This window comes from Vidua macroura, chromosome 19 (assembly GCF_024509145.1).
Source record: "Vidua macroura isolate BioBank_ID:100142 chromosome 19, ASM2450914v1, whole genome shotgun sequence".
NCBI lineage: Eukaryota > Metazoa > Chordata > Aves > Passeriformes > Viduidae > Vidua > Vidua macroura.
This window is the reverse complement of record NC_071589.1, coordinates 7952252-7974116: the sequence shown is the minus strand read 5'-3', so window position 1 is coordinate 7974116 and position 21865 is coordinate 7952252. Positions and strand designations below refer to the sequence as shown.

The window sequence follows — 21865 nt, the reverse complement described above, 5'->3', positions numbered from 1 at the left end:
ACCTATTTTACAAGCAGATGATGATGATGATGATGATAAAGTATTAATTACTTACAGGGTAGATTTTGAAATTTACCAAGATGGCTTTGCAGCTTCTCCATGGAAGTCTCCCCGATGGATAAATGTCAGCTCCATCTTAGAAGAACAGTTGTCATCCTCCAAGTATTCCAAGTGCTGGTGTGACAGGTGACGAGGAGGCAGCTGGACTGGATCTGGGGCTGGAGCTGGGATGTAGCTGTAGGATCATACCTGCTGGAATGGGTGAGGAAGGATGGAACCTGCACACAGGTGGAGTAGGAGCTAAGAAGGATACATAAAACCAGGCATCACACAGCAAGAGCACAAGATGGATGGGGTTATTATCCTTTATAGGATGAACACTCTCATTTTATTTGTGCTGTGTGCATATTCATGACAGGCTCTCAGTGCTGAGGATGGGAACGTGCCTGTGTGGCTCCCAGTCTGTCACAAACATTCCTGTGAAGCACAGAGCAGCTTCATGGACTGGTACAGAAATTCAGAGTGTAGAGCTTAATTGGAACAGTGTTTATGCTTCACTGCCAGAGTCAAGGCTACTCCGCTCTTTTGTTTCATCTTCCCTCCTTTCTTCCTTTCACAGCCCAAACACTTGAAGAGGATTTCAAGTTAATTTACATCCTGCAGAGGGTAAATGGCAGAAACTGTTTCTTACAGTTCTGCATTAGGACTGACTAATGTAAGTTTTGCAAGGAAATTATTATTCCATCAGGAGAGATATATAGCTTTGGAATGGAGTTACCCTTTGTTACCTGTGAGGCAGCATTTCTCTGATGGGCCTCATCTTCCACTGCCACCTGGGTGAGGTAGATGTTTGTACCTGTCAAAATGCACTTGGTTCATGCTGTGAAAAATAATTAGTTGGACAATGGAGCTGCTTTGAATTTACATGTGTGACTCATCCCACAACCCTTCCTGTGATTGTGGGATTGGGCCTCGGATTACGGAAATGATTGATAAATATTCTTCTAAACACCTATGATTTCAGAACAATGGATGTTGCTGAAATGTCAGCACTTGTGAAAATGGCAGTTTGTTTACTAGGAAATGAAAAGAATGAGGAGCTTTTGATGGTCAGGGCAGCAATGTCTGTGTGCTCTTGAAATTTCTGAAAAATATATTTATATTCTGTTCTACTGTGCCTGTGGTTCCCACACACATGTGGCACCACTGGTAATATCTCTTTGGAGAACTAGTCCTCTGGGTAGATTTTGAAAGGGTGGGTCCATTAACTCTAGCATATTTTGATTTGCAGAAGTAATAATGGTGATAATGGTGTATATAGGGCCGAAACCACTTTTTTTTCCTTCCTTATACAGATTACTGCATTTATTTCAATGCATTTTTCAAATAAATAATGAAACACCAGGACATGACCCAGAAATATCTTATCATTATCTATGAATAAAGTATTGTGCTTTAGCATTACAGATGAGTAGAACTGAAATGTTCCTGTAACATATCCCCATATAATTTGACACCAACTAAACATCTTCAGTGACTTGTGAAACACTATGTTTCCACAGACTGTGCCTTTTGTGCCACTAGCCTCTTGTTAACAGGATTAAGTTGTGCTGTCAAGAGAGTGTAAATGTTTACAAAGAGATTGCAGGATATTTCTGCCCAGTACTCCATTAAGAAATGAGGAGTGTGCTGACTGTACTGCATGTTCATAGTGAGTTGGAACCATTTCACATCTCTGAAATTCAGGTAAGAACTGTTAAAATACAGGTTGTACATGAATAATTCAGAAAAAAAAAATAAACCAACCCATAATATGAGTTAAGCCTATTTGAAATGCCTTATATATAAACATGTACTGATGTAAATCCATGGATATATAACTACAGTTTTACTCTGACACCACAAGTTTACATTGTTCATTGAATTAATACAGTGCTAAAAAATCCCCCATGCAAATGTTTAGAAGTGTTTGGGTTAAACATGTCACATTACTGAGCTGACAGGCTTCAGCTTTGTTGAACATTCACAAACCAAACCTATTTTCTCACAGCTGTCTGGAATGCCAGAAATCTGTGTTTTTAAAGTATTCCCTTAAGATCCTGTTCCACTTCTCTGTTCATCCTATCACTGAATGCATTGTTTTATGCTCAGCTTTTCTTTGGTAGACAACTGACTGATTTGCTGATCAGAGAGGCACTTGCAAACCTGTCATCTTGGAAATACAGCACATTCTGTCCATTTTATACTTTTTCCTAATATTCCAGTCTAAAATTGGTGAACTTGATGCACAATCCCCACCATCCCATTTTTAGCCCATGTAAAAATAGCCACACTGATGTTATGAGTTGAACAGGACAGATTTGCAGTTTTCTGTATTAAACATGGTGAAATCTCTGTCAGCAAAAAATATGTTGTTCTAGAAGAGACATGTTCCAGACTAGAGAAAGCCGGACCATCAAAGAGAGGGCTGAATGTCAAGGCAGTGTTTATATTTCACACTCCTCATGTTTATATTTCAAATGAGAAGGCTATGAAGAAATCTGGAGAACAGATGTAATTCAAGGAAATGCAGACAAACAGGAAAGGAAAGATAGTATGGGTTTTCAGATAACTACAGAAAAAGTTATTTTAGGTGGCCAGACACGCTGACAGAAAAAGTGCCCATGAAAATGTTCTGCTGGTTGTGTGGAGAACTTCACTGAGCACGTGGAATTGTTTCTCAAGGAAGAAGCTTGACTAGCAGAGTAGTCCAATATAAAACTTCTATATCAAGTGTCCTGCTGCACCTGTGGTTGTGCACAGCCTTGGCAGAAACCTGTCAGGGTGGAATCCCATCTTCCTCCTGCCCCTGTGCCAGGTGCACTTTGAGCACTCACGGCAGGGGTTGTTTCTGCCTGTCTTTGTCTTGGAGCAAGGTTAAAGACACAATGCAGATCTGGAAAAGGCAAAATAGGCCTTAATCAGCAATTCAGCTTTTAGAACTCTGGCCTCAAAAGTAGAACAATATAAAGAAGGTCTTATGAAAAACAGAGGGGAAATTAAGGAAGAGCAGTAACAGACAGATTTGGGAAAACAGAGCTATTACCCACCCCTTACCCAGCATTCAGGTTTCATTCAGGCTGCATCTGCTGTGCAAAGAAACATCAGGAGAAGCTCAATGGAAAAAACATCTGTGGGATAATTGTCCATTTTTTCTTCATTTCACCCATTTTCAGTGAAGCTTAGAGACCCAGGACCAACACTCCACCAGTAAGAGCCTTCCCCTTATATCCAGACCTTCTGACAACTTCTGTCTCTCTGACCATGCTCAACCACCTAATGACAATACCATTTCCCACTGCCAGAGCAGAGCACCACAGGTACAAGTAAATAACTTGGCAAGTGAAACCCCCTTGTGAACCTCACATCCAGTTCCCTGGACAAAGTGGACCTGTGTCCACCAGGGGCTCACCAGGTCTCACAGCTGAGAATGTTCGGTATTAATAACACACTCCCCACCTGCACAGATTTAAGGTGCACATTTAAGATTAAATGCACATTTAAGGTGCATTTCTTATTGTGTTCTCAAGTGCTTTCTCACACCTCTACAGAGGTACAGAGGTAGCAGGTGAACCCCTCACGTTGGACTCTAGGAATTTTCCTGATAAAGGATCCCTTTTCACCTGCATGATCAGCCCCTTATAATCCAACCAAGCCAAGAAAGTTTCTCATATTTATGAGGGATAAAGGAATCTTTTCTCATTGTAATGACTCCAAAGCCAAGGGCATGCCCTGAGATACCAGTGGCAAATCAGTGCCCTCCTGAGCAGATTTGTCTTGACAGTCTTGTGTAAAAATCAGAAATAAAGCCATGAGTTTACACACTACACAGCTGCCACAGTACATGATGATGGCAGATTTAAAAAAAAAAAGAAACCAAAGGGAAAGAAAGAGTAGAAATTAAGATTACTGGGAACTTTTCAGAGCTGAATAGGGAAAATAAGATAAGTTTGGCAATGTAAAACTTTACAGGGAGTTGTGGAAAGTCTTAGAGTGATGAAATGCCAATGAGCTGAAGCCATAGGCCTGTCCCTCTGGGGTTTGCCATGCTCATGACATTTTGGCAGCAGCTGAATATTCTTATTTTTATCCACTTTAAAAATAAGTATTTCACCCATAAAAAGCATTAATTGGAATCCAATTAATTGGAATTCTGAACATAAAAATGTCAACAGTGGTTCATCCAGTAGCCTCCTGTGGAAATGCTCCTTTCTCAGTAGAACTGGCTGTCTGTTACCTGTGTAGCCCTTCCAGTTTCATCTGAATTTGTTTCATCAGACTCTTTATGAAATGTTCTTCAAACAGCCAAGCAGGTGTTTACAAAGGCTTCATTTCTAATTACTGGTTTGAAAAGCAACATACACTCAGTCATGTATTTTAGCCATTGCATCATTTATATGTATTTTTTTATCAGTGGTTCCTCAGAAAGCCAGTCTGTTTTTATCAAGGTTATTTTTCAGTATATTGGGATGCTTTCCTATGCATTTATATAGGTATAGCTTATTTATATATGCACAGAGTATAAAAAAAAAGTTAAATAAAAAAGTTGAATTTAGCCATGGTCTTGGTTTTTGCAGTGCTGTGAAGTTAGAATAGTCTCATTAGCAGTGTTGCCACCCAGCATGTTCAAGGAGAGGGAAGCAAAGCAAAGCATTAGGGCCTGAAGTCATGTATACACCAGTGCATGCAAAATGGATATTAAGATTACTCCAGATTTATACTAATAGAAGAAAAAGTAAAATCTTCAATCTTGTGATCTCTGTTCACTTTCTTTGTGCTCCTCTGCAGGCTGCTGGCATCCTTTAAAGCTGTCTGAAGCATCAGCTTGAGAAATGCATTTCCAGAGTGAGCTGAGATGGCAGATAGCTACAGGAAGAATTTTAACAGTTGTTTAAAAATAAAGATGATGGAAGCAATTCTCTTTGGGAAATAGCTTTATATATTTCATAGCACCTGGGTTAATAGCTGTGATGCCCAATCCATGTTAGCAGTCCCCTGGCACAGGAGAAACACAAATAGTGAGCAGCTGCTTTGTGGAGGCCACAAAAACATCATCAAAAATTAAAACAGGGTTCAGGGGTTGTATAATGGAGATTTACAGAGCTAACAGCAGTATTTTGGCTGGTTTCCAACCCCACCCCTGCAGTCAGGCTCCCTAAGGCTGCTGCTTGGCCTAATTTGATTCCCATAGCTTCTCTTGGACAAAGTAAAGCACCCAAAAGTTTTCGTTTGATACTCTGGGAGGGTTCTCACTTGGAAACAATACAAACTTACCCTGGGAAGCCTGAATAAAATCTAAGGGTCACATTATGTCCTTTGGAGTTAAGGCTAAAAGAGGGAAATATATGAGAAAAAGCTGTCCAAACTGGTTTTGCAAATTTTTCCCATTCCCTTTTACAAATAAAGAACAGAGGGCCTGTCCTTCCATCTGTTTGGATCCCAATCTTTATGGATGATTTGGTTTTTTGATGGGAGGACCTTTTGAGATGCTCAGAAATTCCTAAACTGGGGCAATCTACCTTCTTAGGAGGGTTAAAATAGAAGCATCAGTTCTGCCTATTCCTTTTGTCTCCTCCTGCATCCTCGAAGCACATTTAAGCAGATAATACAACAGAGGAGGAGCAAGCACCACAACTTCTCAGGATACACCTCCATTGTTTCCAGGCTCTACCTGGTCCACAGAACTATAAAATACCAGCATCAAAGCAGTAATGCTGTTTTTATTGCCCTGAAGAATGTGGATACCTGATGACATTTTATTGTGGGGGGAATGGGGGAAGGAAAGGGATACACAGCAGGAGCAAGGCAGGGAGAGAGCCCTGCTTGAGGTTGACATCCTCAGAGCTGGCAGGTGAGTTTTACAGGACAGAAAAACAGCAGTGCTGGGAAGATTCAGTGAGAAATAAACTGCTGATGGAGCACACAGGTTTGGAGCTTTGGAAAAGTTGAGTGACAATGTGTTTTCTGGATAAATCTGTAGGTTCTTCTCTTTCAGTTAGAAACTGGCCCCAAACCAAACTGTCCAGGTCAAACAGGCCAAAAACTTAACAGGTTAAAATCAAATCTAGCTTTAATAAACAAAAAGTGTAGCTCATCTTCATTGACATTTTCTTTGTTCTTTGTTTAAAAGAACTGGATTTTTATGGGACTATTTTTAACTTCATTATCTTATTTGCTTTTTAAGTATGGCTGAATACAGAATGCTTGAAACATGCACTGGAACCATATTAAACTTTAACAATTAAAAGTGCTAGAGTACCACAGGTTTAGTGTTAGGCTAAAAATGTTAGGTCTGGAAAAAGGAACCCAGGTTTCCATTTTTATTTACTCATATAGCATTAATAATTAATCTAGGTTTCTATTAAGGAAGACTTTGTTGTTGATGGAAAGGATAAAAACAGCATGCACAGGGCCAGTGAGGCCAATGTGACATGGTGTAGACTTGCTTAGTCACCAGCTTGTGATAATACAAACTTCAGAAAAACATACAAGTTCTGCACAAGAATCCTTACAGGTCTTTGGCTTTAATCCCCGATTTCTATACTTTACCAGCAGAATGAATAATTGTTACCATTCTGCTTTTGTTTGTATTTCCTTGTAATCCAACATACTCTGCACTATCAAGATGGGATTCAAACAATAAGCAAGGAATAAATGAAAGCAGCTGCCATGGCACATTTATTGTTTCTGTGATTTCATCAGTTGACACTGGATGGGTGGGACAAGATAAAGAAAAATTGCCACACTGAAAGTTATGAGGGGAAATTTAAAACTTTCTGAGCACCTGAGTTTGTTTCAGATGCTGATTCAAGTCAAATGAAATGTCATGTGTCTGCTCTGAGCCATCCCAATAACTCCAGGTACTGCTGCTAAGTGTTTTCATTCCTAACATGCTCAGATATGGGGAACCAGAGTCCAATTTAGCCCTAGATGTGTATTATTAAAAAAAAAAAAAAAAAAAAATCATGCTACTCATGGGCAGGGCAGGGTTATAGAGGGAGGGTGGCAAATCCTGTGCCTGGCACTACATCCTACTCAGAGGAGTAATGTATCACAGGTTCTCTGTCCTCAGGTAACAGTGCCAAGGCATGGAAATGCTTCTTCTTCTCCAGTTGGTCACTTGAGTATCTCCTTAGAGAGTTTTGCAGGCTGTAAATTATGAGAAGGCAGTAAAATAGTAAAAGGCAAGACTAAGACTTTGATCCTGGATTACACTGCTGAGCCATAAGAACAATATACCTAGAATTATGGGAAGAAATAAATAGAAAATTGAGGCTGAATATCAGGAAAAAGTTTCCAACAGTGAGAGCTAGTAGGCTATGAAGGAATCTCCCATGTGAAGCAGTTGATCCTCTTAGTACTTAAGAGTCTCAAAACTGAGCAGGGCAAAGTGTTCTGTGAGAAACATCCTGATGAACCCTTGCAAGATGATTTTCTTTTCTTCATGTACACAAGGCACTATGGCTTTGAGAGGAAGCCCCCATTCCTCTACTTTCCTTGTCAGTGATGCTTCTTAAGTTTGTTATTACATGAGGTTAAAAATATTCAGCTGCAATATTTAGTTGCTCTCTCACTAAATGAAGTCTTCATCAATTGGTACCTGTCAGTGTCTAATATACACAACAAAGAGCATTTATTTTTCAGTCAAAAATTTCTCTCAGCCCCACTTCATATGTTCTTCCTAGAAACACAGGGCTTGTAATATCCATCTTAAATGTTTTAACCTAAAATGTGTAAGTGGGCTCTGTGTCCTTTTCTAGAGCAGTTTATAAGCATCTCTATTCATTTCTTTTCAGTTTGATTTTGCAGGTTGAGCCTCCATAGCACAGGGTGTGACAATTTTTATTTGGTTTTATTTTTATTACTGAATACAAATGTAGAGTTTGTCTATAATACTACTGCTGCCCTGCAGCTCTGGTAGTTTTTTATCCTCTGTCTTTTTAATGATTATGTGTAGTTTTTCTTCCAAATGCCTCTTCTGCTGTTTACTGGAGTTGTGAAGTATTTACCAACTTCATGAGATGTGACCGATGAATAAGAAGAAAAAGGGATTTGATTATTTAAATTGCATGGAAAAATATGCACACTGTCAAAACAAAGAGTGTAGGATTGTATTTTCTCTTACACTCTACAAATCAGGAGTAATTGCATTGGAAATAGTGGAGTAATATCTCTGCAAACCCAGTTTAAATACCAGTAAAATCAGATGTCCCAATCTGATAAACAAGAATACTGAGGTTTAAAGATGACATTTTAATTTGAAAACTGTTTATCTTTTTCTTGCTGTCAGGCTAAAAGTAATTAAAATTGGCATAAAATATTTTCCAAATCCTGGTTATTTTCTTTTCTTTCATTATACTTCCTATGATCAGTTTTTTCTCATTTTATGTGGACTTTTTTGCAGTAGTGATAGCACTTTGCCATTATTGCATTTACTATTCATTATTTTGGATATGATACTGCACCAGTTGGCAAGGATCTCAGGGAATGTTTTCATATCAAATCTGCTTTTAAAGTTTCCTTACTAAGCTGAGTATTTGGACTTGATTGAAGCCTGCTGAGGTTGGGATTGGCCTGGGTGAATCAGCATAAACTGAGTAATACAACTCAGAGTACTCCAGATTTATACCAATGCAGCTGAGTTAATAATCTGATTCCTAAGTGGGATTCAGCTCCTGTGATTGGAATTGTTGAATTTCACTGAGGCTGCATCCATGAAGAGAGATTTCCAGAAGCAATTTGATCAAAAATGATGGGTGAGCAAATTGTACACTGTAGGTACCCTTTGGTCTTCCCTAAGTGTAATGGTACAGAAGACTATTAGTTTAAAGCAAAATAATTATATATTAAATAGCAAAAATAAGATTACTCAGAAAAAAGTAGATGACACAAACCATCTCAGAAAAAAATCTTTTAGCCTTCATTTGTGTGCTATTTATGCCACTGCATAAGTATTTATGCTGTAGATGAGGTAACTGGTGGAACTGGTTATCTTGGCTACCTCCCACTCCAGTCCAGGTGCATTGAGCACAGTGCAGGACATGGTCATTGCAGCCCTAACGAGTCCTGCACACATGTGCTGGGAGGTGCTCCTGGAACTGTACAGCCTGGCCTTAAATCCTGACATAGAAATGTCTCTGAAATATTATGTAACTGAGAAAAAGGCCATAGGTTGATTCAGTTTGTTTTTTAAAAGATCCAGTTTTTGTTTATTAATAATTTTATATTGTTGCTGATGTACAGTGCAGCTTATAAGACGACAAATTATGCTCTCTTACGCTTATCTCAAGAAAAGAAAAGATAGCATTGAGGGTCATCTGATTATATTATACCTCTGTAGTTTAGAAGATTTTCCAATTGTATCTATTGATAAAATTACTTGAAGCTGAGGATTAAAGAGAAAGGTTTAAAGCAGAAAAGCTGATTTAAGACTGAAGATCTTTCTTAGCAGCATCCATTTAATCTTTGATCATCTGTGAAGCTGATTACCTAATATATAAAAACCTATAAAATATCCTCTTTCATTACACAATAGAAATATTGTATTCTTTCAAATTCAGTTGATCATGAGTAACATTCAAAAAATCTGTTAAGAAAACATTAGTCAGAAATGTAGCAGAGAGTTTTATACACACCACGAGCATGGAAGGAGGGAAGGACAGAGGAAAGCTTTGTCACTGTCACTCTCAGAAGTGAAATGGAATCCCATGATCACAGAAAGGGCTTGTAAGGCAGAGAGTTCCTACTCTAAAGATAGTGAGGGGTTTAATATTTAAACATACAAGAGGATCATGATATACTCTTACAGTGTGTCTATTGATTACACATCCTCTTCTGCCCAGATATATAATACCCCAGATACTCCTTGATGCATTATTGTGAAAGTAAAAACAAAAACTGTGTTCAGCTTGCCAGGGTTTCTCATTGGGCCTACTCAATATTAGCTTCTTGCAATCCCCTCAGTAACTGTGTGATTTCAGCTAACTCAAGTCCAGTTACCCACAACAGCACCAAAATCCACCTGAGGTCAAGAGCATCCCTGCAATCTCTCAATAGCAGAGCTCCGAAAATTACTCCACTGCAGGGTCTCTTGTGAGCATTTCTGCCTGTCAGGAGGTTTACACAGAAAGTAGGAGAAGTTTCCTGAAGTTTTCACATCCTCAGACTTACTGTAAATGGAGGGGTTTTCAAAGAATCTTTTTACTGACTCCCCAAAACCAAAGGGGGTGGAGGAAACAAGATGGACAACAAAGGCAACACTACTGATTAATTGAATCCAGGCAAAGATTAAACACCTGAAGTGTCATTTCTCAGTTTATAAATAACTTTGTCTCCATCCTTTCACTTTGTTTTACAGGTTTGTTTTGAATGATATTCGAGTGTTAAAGTCCTCTCTGCTCCCATCCTGTTTGTATTCCAAAGGTCCAGTTAACAGTGCACTGTGCCAAATAAATTTAAGTCCAGAACAGTCTTGAGCAATTAAGAAAGCTGCTGGAGTATCTCATTTTCTATACCTTCAGAGTGTTATCTATTACTTCCATTTATAAAACAAAACAGAGGGCATAAAACTGAGACTTAGGGTTACTTAGCAGGAAGACAAAGTCTTGCTTGCCAAAGGTCAAGATTTCCCATTATCCATATGTGAAACGTTTCCATGTGATTTATGTATGAAGTTGTGACAAGGTGTTTGTCGTGCCTTCTGTCACACAAACCCATCACACATTTGTTTTTCATGTCCATTATGTGGCCCTTATCTTGAAATTAAGGGGCAGGCTTTATTGGTCTTACTTTTAGGCAAGTTTTGGATAAGCATTTTGAGGGGAAAAAAAATCTCTTTTCAACATGTAATTTGGACAAAAAAGATTTAAGTGTAGGATATTTCTGGGTAAAATGTGTCACTGGCAGATCAGCAGTGCCTTTTGTAAAGTGTTTTCATGTCAGAAATTGCAGCTGTTGAGATGATTCCATTTTGCTCATTAAATGTGGCTTGGCTGACAAAAATTTGTTCTGGGAAGTGCATTTTCTGAAATCAGGTATGATTAAAAAGAGTGTAGGGGTGCAGAGATCCAGTCAAGGGAATCTTAATTGTTGGACATGAGGATAATGCACTGCTTGCAGGGCTTAATCCCATGAAAATATAGAACAGGGGTTCCCAGGCAGGAATTACTGGTTTATGTACTGAATTTTACCTATGAGTAGGTTATTTGTGTTTTTGTTTTTGTTTTTGTGGGTTTTTTTGTTTTGTTTTGTTTTCATGCTTAATCTTATGGTTTTTTGATTTAGGAGGCTTGGCATCAATGAGCATTAAATTCAATTTCATGGTGTTTGTGAGACCTATTTTCACAGAAAAATGCTCTTCAAGGCATAAAGTTACTGTCACATCAGAACAAAGATGAAAATGCTTATCTGTTTTCTAAATGACTTGGACTGTTTAAAGAGTTCGTGTTTTAAAAAGCCCAAATAATTCCCTTTGCTTGCTTAGAAAAATAAAATCTAATTTATAGTAATTAAAGCACTAACCTGATTAAAAATTATCTCCATCATCCTGTATTTAATACCCAGCAGCTTTGCTGATGAGGCAGTATTGGTTTACACTGAGAAGGGATTGCTCTGTTGAACAGGCAAGTTCAACAGCAAATAAAGTAGGGGAAACAGGAGCAGCTGAAAGTGAAAAAGAAGTTGGTAATTTTAGAAGTAGATTTTAATTCCCTGTGAGTTTATTTGACCTGCAATAACAGTTTCATGGGGAAAAAGGGAGAATATACTTCAGAAATAGCTCAAAGTGCTGGAGGGTTTTTCCTCATGCATGACATGGAACTACAGCAAACTCCTGGAGGCTCAGAAATCTCCATCCTGTCCTGGTGTAGCTCTTTTACAGTAACATTTGGGGAGAATGCTTTTGGCTCCAATTTCCATGTCTGCACTTGCAGGCAATAAAACCAAAAAAATGTGAACTGCAGTAGTGCCAAGATTTTCCAAGAGTGTTGACTCCCAAACTCCAAAAGGAAAGGAAACATGTTAAAATTTGCTACTGCTATTTTAGCACATCATATTTTTGTAATTGGAACAAACAAGTGGAAGCTGTAGAATACAGCCCTAGAATTCCACTTTTGAGAAAGGGATGGTACTATGGGATCGTTCTGGAATGAAAGTGTATAAAAACTTAATTGTGAGACATAAGTAATGACCTATTAGCACAGAAAGTTTTAGGTAGGCAAGGGGTATTAATGTTTGTTATTTCAATAGGAAAGGGGGAAAAAACTCCTTTTAACCTTTTAGATTTCCATTCTAAATTTCTGTATTCCTTTTGAAATTTAGATTTAGGCTTTTTTTCTCTTGAACACTAGTAGAAGTTGTTGGAGCAGAATCACTACTACACTGCACTGTAGTGTTACATGCAAGTTCTTACTATTCTTTCCAGAGGATCAGATTCTATGAATTAGATTTTTATGAATTACAGCCTTGCAGTAACCTTACAAAATCAGAGGCATTTCAAATATGTGATTGGAATTCAAACTGCCATCTCATTAAGTTGTTAAAAAACTCTTCTTGGAGAAAGGACAGCAAATAGGTTGAAGATATTTTTACCATCTACTGTTACCTAATTGTAACTCATGTTTCATGTTTCAAAGGAATGTAAATGATGCTTTTTTTGAGAGAATTGGGAGTTCATTAGTTAGAAACAATATCCCATTTCCCAGAGTCACAGATCCTACATACTACAGAGAGTAAAAGGAGATACATAACCTCAGAGGTACCTATTTTATTCTAGATTTCAGTTTTCAGTGAGTAAAAAAAGCAAGTGCAGGGTATCATATTACATTATAAACTGGAAGTATATTAAAAATAAATCATTCTCATGCATCATATCTTGCTTTTTAAAGGAAAAATACGCATTTAAAAGATTTGTTCAATCATACGGCTGCCTTCTGCCTTCTAGCATTAGAGATCAATGTGCAGTCTGATTAAGTTGTGCTCTGTAGATTTCTGAAGTACTTTAATTTTCACTTGGTCATTACAAGAAGACAATAACTTAATGAACTGCAAATAGGAGACGAAAGTAACATAAATAATTTTTGCATCCTTTTTTGTGAGATTAGCATAACACTTCTTTCATCATTTTAATGCCTCCAGTGTTTTCTGCACATGTGAAGGTAAAAATTAAATTATACTGCATTTTTTATAATCCAGCATAACAATAAAAATACCAAATCATTAAAATAATCAAGATAAGTTAATGCTAGAGAACTGTAATATTATTTTACATTGTGCTACACTAAGTGTTAAGAGTGAGTTTCCTGCTGAGATTAAAAAACATTTACCATTTATCATAAATAATCAGTGAAAATTTGTAAACTATTCTTCTGTGAAGACCTGCTCCAAAACACTTACTTGAAAAATATAAGCCACTTGTGTCTTGCCTTGCTGCTTCTGAATGAAGGTAATATTCAGAACTCTAGAATGAGATAGTAATTTAAGGGTGAAAGGATAGAAATAATTGCTGATGTCATTTTTCTGGGTTAAGTGCACTGGTCTGGAATCTGTTGCACTGTACAGGCAGTTGGGAGCCAGCAGAAAATTAGGATTCTAGAGGATGTGCCTGACAACAACAGGCTGATGTGCTTTGGAGACAACACAGGAGCAGTAAAACCTGGCCACATTTGGAACATGGTGCAGCCCCAGCAGCAAAACCCCTGTGATTTTTGAGAAAGTCCCTTTGTTTCAGAGTCATTAAAACATTTCTGCAAAGTTCCAACTTCAGTTCTGTGCAAAAATCTGTACTAATAGCAATAACGAGAAGGCAATGCCACATGGTAGGAGGGTAAATATTGCTTAAAAATAATGATATTAAAATAAAATAATGAGTGTGAAGCACCTGCTCTTTATTCCAAGGGATTTCTCCCTGGTCTCTCTGGTACTTGAGAGAGAGGAGCCACTCCTGCTGCCACTCTTCCCTCACCCTCCTCATCCATCTCTGTGCTCTGAAACCAAAGGTGAAATTTTCTCTGACAGTCTTTTTTTTTTTTAATGCTACACTAATTTTGCATCCTTATTTTTGTTCCTAAAATCTGCCTATTAGTGAAAAGTTCTCAATATATTAAATTAGGATATGTTCTCAGTAGCACTGGAGTGCCTCTTTTAATTCCTGGGTGTTGCTCATAGGGGATGAGGTCCTTGCACTTGCCATGTTCTGGAAAGGCTCTGATACATATGTGTAAATAAAATGAATATTTCTGGTCACTGGAGCATCTTAACCTTGCTTTTTTGGTTTTTTTTTTTGTTTGTTTTTTTTTTTTTAATGGAATTAAAAGATGGATTTAATTGCAAATGAGTTATTCAAAATTGTCATTTACACTTTTGCGATGTAATGGTTTGAAAACAGTAAATATTTTTAGCAGAAGTGCTCAGTGAAAACTGAAAGCAGTGGCTAAAAAGGGATTTTATGTAACTTCTGGAAAATAAAGAGTTTTCTGAATTTGGCACTTCTATACTTCACCCTATTTGAACAGCATCCTTATAAAACCAGAATGAGAAGAAAATCACTGCAGTAGCTCTGCAAATGGGTCCCCCAGTGGCTTTAGGAATTTGTTATTAAACACAAACTAATATTTAGGGTACTGAGCATCCTCAAAATGGAGGAATAAATCCTTAACAGGCAATCCTGTGCAATCACATATACAGCCAATTCTCCAACAACAATAAACTGTTTAGCTTCATATGTTTTAATGTCTTTTATGCATTTCTTTCTTTATTTATTGTAGAAAATTATCTTATTTTAGTAGTAGCTCCAGTGGGAGCTATTGCACAGTATTAGGCAACAGAAGCAGCTTAGTCCTGGTAAAGCACCTTTAAACATTGTGTAGTATTTTTGAACAAACATAAAGCTACTTGAGATTTCAGTTCAGTTTAATGAAACTCTCTACAAAGGCAGGATAAAGCAGTTCTTTATTAGACTTCTCAGTTGCAAAGAGACAAATGCTGTTACTCCTGCTCCCACCTGGGATTTGCTCTAATAACATCAGAGGAGGAGGAGATCTTTCGCTTTTAATTATATACAAATCACTGATATTATCCAGCTGTATTTAGGACTGGATCTAATCCTAAAACATAAATTCCATCATTAAAAAATTACCATTATTCTTTTGTGTATTTTTTGCAAGTGAAGACTTTCCTTCAGCATTAAAATTTCATTTTCTGAAATACATGCAGTAGCAACTGCAGTGGTCACTGTTAACCAAAAGTTAAGAAATTGCAGTTCTCTATGTCACTCTGTTGTCATTATCATAGAATTATAGAATGGCTTGGGTTGGAAGAGACCAACAGAATTTCACCTCTGAAATGCAAGTTAAGTTAACTGTATTTTACTGATTCTGTAATTTAATTACATCAATGATTTAATTTTCCTTACCAGCCCTTGTGGAGAGCTGGCTAGGCCTGTGGCTGTCAAACCACTGCCCCAGCCCCATGTTCTGACAACAAATAAATGCTGCTGTGATTCCACCTGATTCCTCTCACACATTACACTGAAGAAGACTAATATTTTCTGGTAGTAATTCAAAGTATAATCTATGGAAAATACACTTACTCATGTGTAATTGCAGACAGAGTTTGTCTAACCATACCTGCAGAGTTTGTAGTTACATGAAAGCAGAAGAATTCATAGAATTGTAGATAGATTCAGATATTGTCCTGGCCAACATTCTTGGCTCATTCTTATTAAAATACTGTTTTGCTGAAAAACTGAGATGACAGCAGTGAAATGGGAGATGGTGGAGTCCCAAAATATCCAATGCACTTACTGTGCACTATGTTATTTGTGTTGCAAAAAAAAAAACAAACCCTAAAACAAAATAAGTGATGACAATTCTTCTGTCATATTTAATTCTGCAGAACATGGCCTTGGTTTGAAACCCTCTCAGGTCATCCTGAGAAGAAACAAAAGATGTGCCTAAAAATTACCAGCTAGGATAGAAGGAGGGGAAAAGACCTCTCCTCGTTCTTTTATATCCCTCTTGCACCCTCATCAGGCAAGTTAACAGAATTTTTGAGCAAATACCTCTCCCTGATTTTTTGTTCATCCTTCCTAAGAAAAAATCTAAACCTCTTCTTTCTGGGGAATAGAGTTTGCATTAATTGCTGCTTCAAACAGCATATACTTAAACATGGAAATTCAGTCTGAGATGAGACAGTAATGGAAATCTTGCCCCCAAAAAGGCAACAACTTATCTTATAAAGATTCTATTGCAAAAGAAAAGAGATAGAGAAAATATGCTATGGGGCACATAAAGAATCGATTCCAAACAAAATGTGTTTCAGAGATTTCCCACAAGGCATCAGCAACTTCTTAATGCAGCTCATTCCCAAATTCCTCCAGGGACCCGGTAAATAAAGGCAGCTCATTCTGCATCTCCACAGGTCCATGGGAATGAGAATATGCACTTGAGGATGCAGAGAGGTGCCCAGAGCTGCCACAGCAGCCCAGGCACAGTTGACCATTCATTGCCTTTGGGCCTGACAATTTAGGCTTGAGCAAGGGTCAGAAGTCCCTGGTGCTGCTGGGGACCATTCCCTAGTTGAAATTTGATGGCAGCCAAGCAGCTTATTGCCCTGGATGCCCAGGACTCAAGACAGGGATGGCTAAATGAGCACAAAGAATTCTCCTGGCGCAGCACTGTTCAGTCACCTCTCACTCCCATGTCTAAACTCATCCCAACCCTCCAAATTCAGCAGCAGCAGGCAGAAATCCTAATGCATTGCAAGGACTCTGCAGCTGAAACCAGGCTGTAACAATTACTTCACATTTGGAAAAGGTACTTTTCTATTTTCTTTATGCTTATTCATTCAGTTTTGAACAGCTGTAAAGAGAACCTGGAAGCAAAGAATGAGTAAGAAGGGAAAGGCCCAGTGCAGGGCTGAATCCAACTACATTAAATATTAAATTCTTTCTACAATAAGTGGGTTTTTGCAAGCTCTGTTGCAAGCTCTATAGCAGAAAATCTGATTTGTCAAGATCATCCACAAGAACTCAACAAACAAAGTGGAACATAAAGAAAAAGATTATTTTTTATAGACTTCCTAACATGGAAACATGAGATTGTTCCAACTCCTGTTTTCTGACAGTTAAAAAAAAATACAAACCCTGTCGTAAATTTAAAGACTTTACACTGTGAAACAGCTTCTGAACTTGAAAGGTAGCAACAAAAAATCCATACAAATTCAAAATACACAGTCATTCCAGACTCCTGCAGTAGTAACTGGATCACCCACACACATTTCCTTAAATCTCTTTTAGGGGTTAGGGCTGTCTGTAAATATTTTATTCCTCATAGTATTCCATATCGGGCAATCACACAGTGAACATGTATCCATGTGTGTATGAATATCCTAAATGTACTTTCTTGCTGCAGAACAATGGACAGTATTTTTAATGCCAAGAAAGATTGCAAGGGAAGGAAAACTAATGAACATCTGTAACTAGTGTTAGTGACTGCACACAAGTCAGGGTGGGGTTTTTCTCAGGTGAACAAGGATAATATATCAGTATGAAAGAAAGGTTTGTGAATTAGATGTGAAGTCCAAAAGGAGAAGATACTGCAGAAGAAATAATTATGTTGGAAATATTCTCTATGGTTTGGAGAACATTCAGTAAAGTGATCAGGTCATGCCTGATGCTTCATATATTGATGTTTCAAGGATATTATAAAATTATATTTTTAGGATAAAAGAGATGCCTGTGTTTCTTATGACTTCTAACTCAGAAAAATTCATATGTGAAGACAGATTTAGGTAGATCTTTAAAAAATTGGGCATCAAATCCCTCCTGAAGTTCAATAATTTCCTAATTATTCTAATTTCTTCAGGCTTCCCTGAAAAACTCCTTTTGGTACCCATAGAGCTGGTTAGAAATTCTAAGACCATGAAGAACTGAAAGCAACAAAAGACTTTTTGACTTTCTTGGCCTAACACTGACCAGTTCTCTTGCTGAAAAATGAATGAAAAGTCACAGACTGATTATTAGTCACGATGAAGCCTGCTAGAATATCCTACCATGAGGACATTCTTTTATGCCACAGTCATTAAGCAGAGCAGTGAGCAGTTGTGTTTACCTTTACTGTCGGTTAAATACCAGAATGTGGTATTTCCTTGAAAATCCCACAGATGGGTTGATCATCAGCACACTGAGCTGTGCTGTGTCTCCAGCAGCCATAACTGCAGATAGGCAATGCATATAAACCTGAAAAATCCCTTTCCTACTCACGAAATGTCTCTGCACTGGCAGCCTGCAGCTGCTGCTGCCTCAGACCAGCTCTGGCTGAAGAAATGCAGCAGGCAGGAGTATGGAATCCAGTATTCCAGCAGCATCCAACTGCCAGAACCCATTCTGTGTTGCTTTGAAACCTTGGCAACCAGCTGTGAGATAGGGATTCAAATGACCTGGAAAGAAAATTTGGCTGTACTGAAATCCATGATAGAAGTCTCTTTTTCTTCAGCAGAACTAGGATATCACTCCTGGCAGTTGCTAAGCTGCTGTTTGTATGGAACAGTTTTCCTACTGAAGAGCGTTGATTTGGGGGAAGGAGGCTGTTTCTCCTGGAATTGTTTCTGTAACTGAGTCCAGACCTAGAGAATTCATCTCAAGCAAAGTCCTTCCACCTTTAATTTCCAAAGGAAACTTGAAAACTTTCCTTGCCTAATGCCAAGGAAACGAGGCTTCTTTTCCAGCAAAAAAACCTCGACTTGGATACAATTTGCAAGCCAAACCAAGCTGTTAGAAAGGGGAGAATTGATGAAATTGTGCACTGAGCTGTTGACAGTCCCTGAGGAAAGGGTTTGCATCCAAATCTGTGAGAAGTCAATGGTCAGCTCATGCTCCTATTAACCCAAATACTGCTAACTGACAGAGCCATGGATGCAGCATTAAAACTGGAGAGCTCCTGGTGTGCAGCATTTTGCCTTCTGCTGAGAAGGCAGGCGACCTGGTTTCAAGACACAGCATGGCAACCCGGCCTCACTCGGGTCACTCGGGCCACTGACATGCACAGACACCAGTGTGGTGGATGGTCAAATGGCATTTATTACCTTATCTTGTGAGGTTAAATAGTCAAGGGGTCTTACTACGTCAAAGGGGGACGGTGAGTCCGGCTAGAGTTAGTAAGGAGTGGAAAACTACTGGAGTTAGGAGGGGCTACCTGTCTCAGGGGTGATTGATTACCTATCGCAGGATGAGGGGGGGAAGGGTCTTGCTTTCCGTCACATCCTGAAATCTTCCGTTCGCCTGTCCCTATCTACCACATCTCCCCCCCCGCTTTTTTACTAATAAATGAGGTATTCATAAACTTAGGCACTAAGGTGAGGTACAAAGTTATAATTTGATAAGGGAAAAGGGGTTTTGGTAAACCTGAGTAATCTTCGCAAGGCAAGTTTAGAAAACTTTTGTGACTGGCAGTGTTCTCAGTTTTTGGTTTACAGCATTTGTTGCTGGCCTATAAACAGAATGTTGGCCTGTTCTAGGCGAGCTTGAACAAATGAGACCAGCTTGTTCAGCAGGTATGGTCCAAAGGTAAGAGCTAAAAGCAGTGTCGCTAGCGGACCTATCAGGGTGGAAATTAAAGTGGTGAGCCATGGCGATTGATTGAACCAGGATTCGAACCAGCTCTGTTGAGTTTCCCTGTCTTTCTTTCTCTGAGCCAGTCTATCTCGGAGTTCTGCCATGGAGTCTTTAACGACTCCCGTGTGGTCCGCATAAAAGCAGCATTCTTCCTTCAAGGCGGCACACAGTCCTCCTTGTTGCATGAACAAGAGGTCTAGTCCTCACCTGTTCTGCAAGACCACTTCCGAAAGCGAGGAGACTGATTTCTCTAAAAAGGAGATGGATTTCTCAATCCTCTGCAAGTCCTCATCGATGGTCATTTGCAGCTGAGCAAGCCCTTGGTGTCGGGTCATGAGGGCTGAGACACCCGTGGCTGTGCCAGCTGCTCCCAGGCCAAGCAGCATTGCGATAGTTACACCTGTTATTATTTCTCTTTTGTGGAGCCGGCCAGGTTCCTCAAAAAGGTGGTATACCTCTTCGTCTGAGTGGTACAGGACCCTAGGAACAATCAGAACTTGGACACAGAAGTCAATAGCGTCACTGAATTTGGCAAGGAACACACAAGGACTCACCCCAGATCGCTGACAAACCCACATCCCAGATGCGGATGGGACCGCCCACTTATTGATCTTTTTGTTGGGCTTGACAACTTCGGTACAGAAGTTGCCTTTCTGCTTTGCTAAGGCCGCATTGCCAAAGCATTTGCCCTGGCCTATGACTTGACTCAGGGTGATTCCTCTGCGGGGAGTGTCCCATCTGCACTGGTGGGGGGCATCAGCTGTGGAGTAACTGAAGGGGGTGTTTAAAGCAACTCCTCCGTAGAAAGGAGGTTTAACATCGTAGCAAAGCCAGCAGGAATTGGTTAGGTTCAGGTTGGATTCGTTCAAGGATAGAAAGGTAGCTTCTAGCATGCGAAAGATTGGGTCCGAGTCTGACTCAGCTAAGCGGCCTATCTGGAAGGCATCCGCATGGCCGGTCGGGATATCAGTGGCCTTTGTGGGCAAGGTTTTGGGATGGGTTATGTTTTTCCCTTTCAGCTCGTCTTTAATAACTTTATTGGGTCCTACCGGTCGGGGTGCTAGTGGTTGGAGCCTGATAATTCGTACATTCACCCACTCTTTTGGCCCTTTGAGGACTACTGTCCACGTTCTGCCTGTGGCCCAACTAGGGTGATCTGGCTGCAAAACCGTCATGTTATAGTCTGTGCATTTCCGATATTTGGGCTGTGTATAATAGTTGCTATAGACCTCTTTTGCAATGGCGGGTTTTTTACAGACGGTAGGTGCCCAGGTGAACTGTAAAAATTTATCGGGCTCCTGCGGTTCCCACCCTTCTCCTGATGGTCTGGCATCTGTAACAATGGTTTCACAGCCCCAGTGTCCGCAATATCCCCACCCCGGGTAGTTACAGTACTTTTTCCATGGGTTGGAGGCTGGACACCAGTAGGATAGGTACATGTACATGATGTGTGGGTGATGGGGTCGTAATTTTGGTCGTCCTGGAAACAGGTCGGCGATGCGGAACACGAAGGATGGGGTGCCCGCTGTGGTGATTTCTTTGAACACCTTGTCACTTGGAAGATGTTGCATGACCCACCTGAATGGCTGATGGGGGTAATAGTCTGGGTCGGCTCGCCCTCTGGCGATAAGCCCCAGTAGCAAAATCACGCAAAAACACTGTTGATGTCTGGGTCTCACCAGTGCAGGACTCTTGGGTGCTGTCTGGCGTTTTGGTGGTTTGTCGTTTTCCTCTGGAACAGGGGTGTACGCGTTACGGGGATGCCCCACGAGCATGTCCTGCAAACAGAAACTCACAGTTTTCATTAGTCTCATTCTGAAGGTCAGGTTTGATTGACTTAAGTGGGCACCACTTGATTTTGCCCTCCTTTTTAACCGCCGCGTACCCTCGCCCCGTGAGCACCAGTCTCCAGCCCCGTTCCCATTCACCTAGCTCATTTTTGATTACAACCTGCGGGCCCTCCTCTAGTGTTCTGGTGACCCAGTGCTTTCGGACAGGACTGTTTGTTTCATCTCCCCTAGGGAATTGATTCAGTGCTAGCAAAGCGGTTGCCAGTATACGCGCTTGGTCTCCTGGGGGAATGGAATTAGCAAAGCCTTCTGCCTTTGCCAATACTTCTAGCTTAGCTTTCAGGGTCTGATTTTCTCGCTCAACAATGGCCTGCCTGGTGCTGTTATACGGGATACCGTGCACTAAAGTGATGCCCCATTTCGAGGT

The 21865-nt window shown here is 39.7% G+C and overlaps 1 protein-coding gene and 1 long non-coding RNA gene across 7 annotated transcripts in view; both read left to right on the top strand.

Moving 5' to 3' along the window:
• CA10 (carbonic anhydrase 10) overlaps nt 1-21865 on the top strand; it is a 257475-nt gene that overhangs the window by 131905 nt on the left and 103705 nt on the right. The gene's annotated exons all lie outside the window — the stretch shown is intronic.
• On the top strand, nt 1299-4942 carry LOC128816790 (uncharacterized). The gene is made up of 3 exons (XR_008440018.1): nt 1299-1746; nt 3216-3359; nt 4828-4942. It is a non-coding gene; the product is annotated as an uncharacterized LOC128816790 (long non-coding RNA).